The following is a 5,332-nucleotide window of genomic DNA, read 5'->3' on the forward strand; positions in this document are numbered from 1 at the left end:
TAACTGAATCAGAGGGTCATGTTATACAAAAAATAATAATAGTGTGAGCTGATGCAACATAAATATTTCAAACTTAAATGCAAATATTTTTAATAAGAAAACTTTGCCTCTCTATTTACAGGAAGGTCTAAGATACTTTTAATAGGAGGAAGGTCTAAAATTACAAAATTATAAGAAAATTTACAACCTGAGACAAACAAACATGCCATGCTCAGCAGAAACGCTATCTGCTCTAATCGTCATGCCAAAATCGAAAGGGGCACACAACGTAGTAGTATTCCATCAAACAGGACAAAACGAAGTAGCGAGGCTGCAAGGTACTCACGGCAACTCTATTATGAGGATCACATGTGTTCAAACAAGTGTCATCAGCAGTCCAATTACCATTGAACTGATCCTTGATTCTTCTTTAAACCTATAAAAAAGAGCACATATTTATGCACATTTCATCAGTATATGCCAGAAATATCAACACGCGGTGCCCATTAATAAAGCAGAGGATAGTTTGATAGATACTAATAGGTTTATACTAACATAGAAGGGTCTGTCTTGATCACAGAGACACGACAAGAAGGTTTAGCAGTCTCCAAAAGCAAAGGCGGAGTTCCTCAGATCATAGGTAGACATGGGAAATTGTATGGAAAACATTAAGTTGTAACTCTACTGACAGTCGGGGCCGAACCCCGAGGTCCCCACCCCCTACAGTCGCCGAAGCAAATGACAGAGGAGGCAAGGACCAGCGGTGTTGCCCGAAGGAAGGAGGCATGTAGTTGTGTTTGCCTTTCCCGCCGCCTTGCTCAAGCGGTTAGGAGCGAAGCTGTGTCACTCCCAATGAACTTCATTTGATCTAGTTTGTGCAAGTAAAAAGCCCTAGGATCAAACATTTTCCAAGAGAAAAAGGATACTCCATGCTTGATGCAATAAATTAATATACAAGCACACCAACTCCTACGCCCAAAGAAAGTGGAACAAATCAAGCAGCAACAATGATACTTCAGAATTCAGGAGTACCAAGCTTTCCAGTCACGGCCACCAACCAAACAAAATAACGAGATAGTACAGAAAAATAAAGCTTCAGAAGATCTGCAGTCCCACCTGAGCAACAAGCAGGCCTGCCATAGTAGACCGGTAGTGCCGCCCGAGCAACAACACCAGCGGTGGAGGGGCACGAGGACGTCACCGAGGCCAAGAAGCGGAGCCCCTGCATCTTCTCCTGTCCATACCGAGCAGGTATGGCGCCAGCGCCTTGTATAGTGCCTAGTTTGTTCAGAGAAGCATGAAGCTAATTTCTGCCACATAGCTCGAACCGAATAATAGCGAATCTATATTGCTCCCATGCACTTCGGAATATCATAATTGAAGTACTCATTGTTAAATTAATGTCAAAATCAACCCAGCAGAAAATCATGGACAAACCAGCAGTATTTTCTGCCAAGTACCAGACTTTGCATAAATCTTAATGCAGAGCAAAATACGAAAATAACATTACAAAATGACCAAGGAAATGCTGAATATAAGTGAATAAGAAACAAGTTTACCACCAAGCACAAAGGTGTACCTTCATAAATATCGGGCTTGTCAACATGTGAAGAGATGCGGTGATAAACAACATTTGCTCCTCTAATGAACTTGTTATGTTTAGCGTGGATCTTCTGTTCTGAGAAGGGAATCAAGAGGCAATGCCAGTGAACAGGGCTTGGACAGGAACATATAATTCAGTCTGACCTATAAAACAAAAAATGCATCCTTAACAAAGGACATATATGAGTTACAGGTTCCAATTATTAATTAAGACTTTGTCTCCTCGTAGTATGTGTGATACATAGGTATATTGCGACGAATATCAGTAAATAAAAAATAGTATGTACAAGTAAGCAACAAAATTGTTGCATGTTGCCATAAATCCTTCCATTTCTCCTTACATCCACACACAATGCACATCTTCACACATCAAAGATTGAAAACACATCACTTGTTTTCACCAATTTCTTGAAACCATTCGAGTGTTGTAGGTAGATTACTGTCATCCATGAATCAAAAATAGGAAATAAATGACAATCAGAAAACCTTATATATTTTAAATCTACATTACAGAAGGACGGAAGCACATATCAAGCCTGTGAACATTTTCCATGTTCCAAACTTTAACATGGAAAAGAGAGTGCAAGCTCCATTAATGAGCTCTGAAGGATGTTGGGTTAACTTTGCACATGATCTGTCACCCTCTTTTTTGTGGTTCTACGCAGCATTGCACGAATCAGAACAACTCTATATGTGCTTGATCGTTGTGTTAAGCAGCCACCCAAGTCCCATGCCAGCACAAAAGGATAAATTAAGTAAATAAACCTGCAATTAAGACTCACCTCGCAACTGAGGGAAGTAGCAACATCAACAACAAAGACGACATATGTAGTTGACAAGGAAGACAACCTACTATCCCCGCTGATTTCTTTACTGCCATCAATAAGACCACTCGGAAACGGTGGTGCAGTAGAACGGGGCACCAAATACCTCGCTACCATCCGCTGCCACGACGCCGCTGCAACACTCCAACCACTATATCCAGCATCCCGACAATTGGGCTGGCTTGTTTGGTCTGTGATATACTGAAACAAATGAGCTTGTACTCTGTTGTATGGTAATACCACAATACATTACTAAATTGAATACCTTGTATTTTATCCTAAAAAACAAATGCTCCAGATAGTAATGGACACAAGGTAGAACCGTAGAAGAGAAGATGATGCCGACGATGAGGTCGTACAGGGCAAAGAGCTTCGGTAAGGATAATGATGAGGATCATTCCAATGAACAGCTTGGGCCGCTGTGCATTGGCCCTGTAGAAGGGGCAAAAAGATACTATTACCTGTAATGATGGTGCACTAAAATCCTAGCAATCCACAAGCACTAACAGATGTGGCATCACAATAGATAAAACCCTACAACTCTCCAGGCACTAACAGATGTGGCATCACAGTACATAAAACTCTACAAATCACCGTGGCTCGATGGCCACCACACAGAAAAATTCACCATGTCTTGATGGCTGCGGACACGCAGAGCATGGCAAATGAGATAAATCACCTTGGCAAGCGAGAGATGATGGTGATGTTGAGCACCTTGGATGGTGAACATCCTCCTTCACAAGATGGTAACGGAGCATATTCTCCTCAGCTCTCTCCACACATTAGATGGTAGCAACCTACGCACAAACAGATGGCACACATCATTGTGGATGTGCATGTAACGGACAGAAATGAGTGGCCGGACATATTCTTTCTCTTTATGTAACTAATAATGATGGAGTTAAATGTCTGATTGCTGGGTGGTTAAAATGCACAAATAAAATAATTAATAGACGTTGTAATAAATTAAGCAAATAAATAGCCATTACTCTAGTATGTAACAGAGCGCATAAAAACCCAGGAATTAAGCTTTAATAACGGCCATTTGGTTGAGGTGGGAGAAAGAAACAAAATAGTTATTACGGTACTCAGCTTTGAGAAGTTCATGATGTGATGGTAGAGGGAAACTATATACATCAGTGACCTAGTTTGATAATGAAAAATCAGTGGCCGTGTGTCCGCAATGTTATTAACAACACGACAAATATATTCACTTTCAAAAAGGGATTACATATGTTTGGATTCAGCTTAGAATAGAGGACTTTCATTTGAAATCCAGTATGTAGAAGTTTACTCATGCATTCATAAAGGAAGATGAAGTCGAGATTAGCACCGTGTACGCATAGATGGTATAATACGGATTGGATCTGTTAAACATTGTCCATAATGCGCCTTTTTCCTGCCTAGGATGATCTCCATGTTCAGCTTTGCTCGTTTTTCCTTCTTCTGAGGGGTGTGTTATGGTTTTGGTTTTTAACTGTAGAAGCTGGATAGAAAATGCTACTAACTCTATAACTTGGACAGGAAATTTGAGAACCAGGAGCAGTTATCTTGTACTGCCCATTGAATCAGGAAGAGAGCAAAAAAGGGCAGAACTTGTCACCAACTCGAAACTGGAGAAGGGGAAGGATTCATACCTGTGATGCACCTCCCGTCTGCTTGGTTTCCATGCCCAAGGAAGGGCTAGGGTTAGGGCTGATTATTTGGGCGTTGAGGTTGCAGCAACACCAACTTAATTCAACACAGAGAGGTAGAGAGTGATAATCTCCTACAGCAAAAGGAGAGGGAGCATCACGAACACAGTACCAACGCCGATTTTAATCAAATCCAACACATACGCAGAGATAGAGAGAAAAGATGGGGAGAGCACCTTGTCCATGACTGCAGCACCAGTGCTAGAGCACCATGTCCATGACGTCCTCAAGTGGAACAAGCGCTGCGGGTGTGCCGGATCTGAGCCTGCATCAGATCCGGACCCGCTGGTCGATCTGTGACGAGGAAGAGGGGAGGAGGTCGTCGTTGGTGGGGAGAAGGTGAGGAGAGGATGGAAGGGGTGGGTGCGCCAGATGTGGTGGAGGGCGCGGGTGGTGGCGGCGGCTGTGGGGGAGGCCGGCGTTGAGTGGTGGTGGCGGCGTCCGCTCTGCCCTGCCCGAGCTGCTGCTCGATCTGGTGCGAGGGGGAGGACAGGTCGCCGATGGTGAGGAGAAGTTAAGGGGAGGAGAAAAGGGGTGGAAGAGTCAGCCATTGGGGAGGGCGTGACTGATGGCGGCGGCTGCAGGGAGGTCGTCGGTGGCGGCGGCGGCAACGAGGGAAAGGTAGAGGGAGAGGAATCGGGGGATGGGGACTTGGGGCCAATCCCTTTCTCTCTTCACCTGCCCAATCCCTTTCTCTCTTTCTTCTCCAGAGGATATAAACCTCTTTGTCTTGTAGCTAATCTGACGTGGACATCGTCAGGAGGCGCCTTTTGCGCCATCGTTAAAGGGTTGTATTGGGATGGCTTAGCTCCCTGCCACGGAGTCATCGATGAAAACGGAGATGGAAATATGCGGTGTTTTGTATTCGGCGGGGATGCTGCATTTGGAGCAGTTGTGGAGCGCCGCTGGCTCCTGACCAACGCACGCAGATCGTCAAATCAAATGGAATAACACACCTGCTCTGCTGCTCGCCCGCCGGCCGGTGGCCTGGGTGGGTTGTCCTGCCGTCGTTTTCATGCCGCCGGAAACGGAGTGCACACACGGTGCATGCATCCAAGAGAGGAGAAGCGATGCGTTGCGTCTCCTGGAGCAATGTTTGGGTCATGCCGTCACACGACGTTCTCCTGGAGCAACTTTTAGAACCGGCGGCGGTAGATAGCACCGCCAGCTCGAAACGGTGATGTGTACAGGTGTCCGCGCGGTTTGAGCAGCGGAGGGCCGAGGGCGTCTCTG

General features: G+C 44.9%; 1 long non-coding RNA gene across 3 annotated transcripts; it reads right to left on the minus strand.

Moving 5' to 3' along the window:
* LOC125514301 (uncharacterized) lies at positions 1 to 4,812 on the minus strand. Of its 3 annotated transcripts, none has more exons than XR_007286337.2 (8): positions 4,276 to 4,810; positions 4,043 to 4,173; positions 3,085 to 3,202; positions 2,671 to 2,837; positions 2,431 to 2,596; positions 1,559 to 1,725; positions 1,096 to 1,257; positions 1 to 415 (listed from the first exon to the last, which is right to left on the minus strand). It is a non-coding gene; the product is annotated as an uncharacterized LOC125514301 (long non-coding RNA). The 3 variants fall into 3 exon arrangements; XR_007286336.2 differs by having other exon boundaries at positions 2,364 to 2,596; positions 4,276 to 4,809; XR_015608582.1 differs by lacking the exon at positions 1 to 415 and adding an exon at positions 436 to 847 and having other exon boundaries at positions 2,364 to 2,596; positions 4,276 to 4,812.
* Between the last annotated feature and the right edge of the window lie 520 nt (positions 4,813 to 5,332).

This window comes from Triticum urartu, chromosome 6A (genome assembly GCF_056163025.1).
Source record: "Triticum urartu cultivar PI428250 chromosome 6A, HENAU_Tu73, whole genome shotgun sequence".
In the NCBI taxonomy this organism is placed as follows: Eukaryota; Viridiplantae; Streptophyta; class Magnoliopsida; order Poales; family Poaceae; genus Triticum; species Triticum urartu.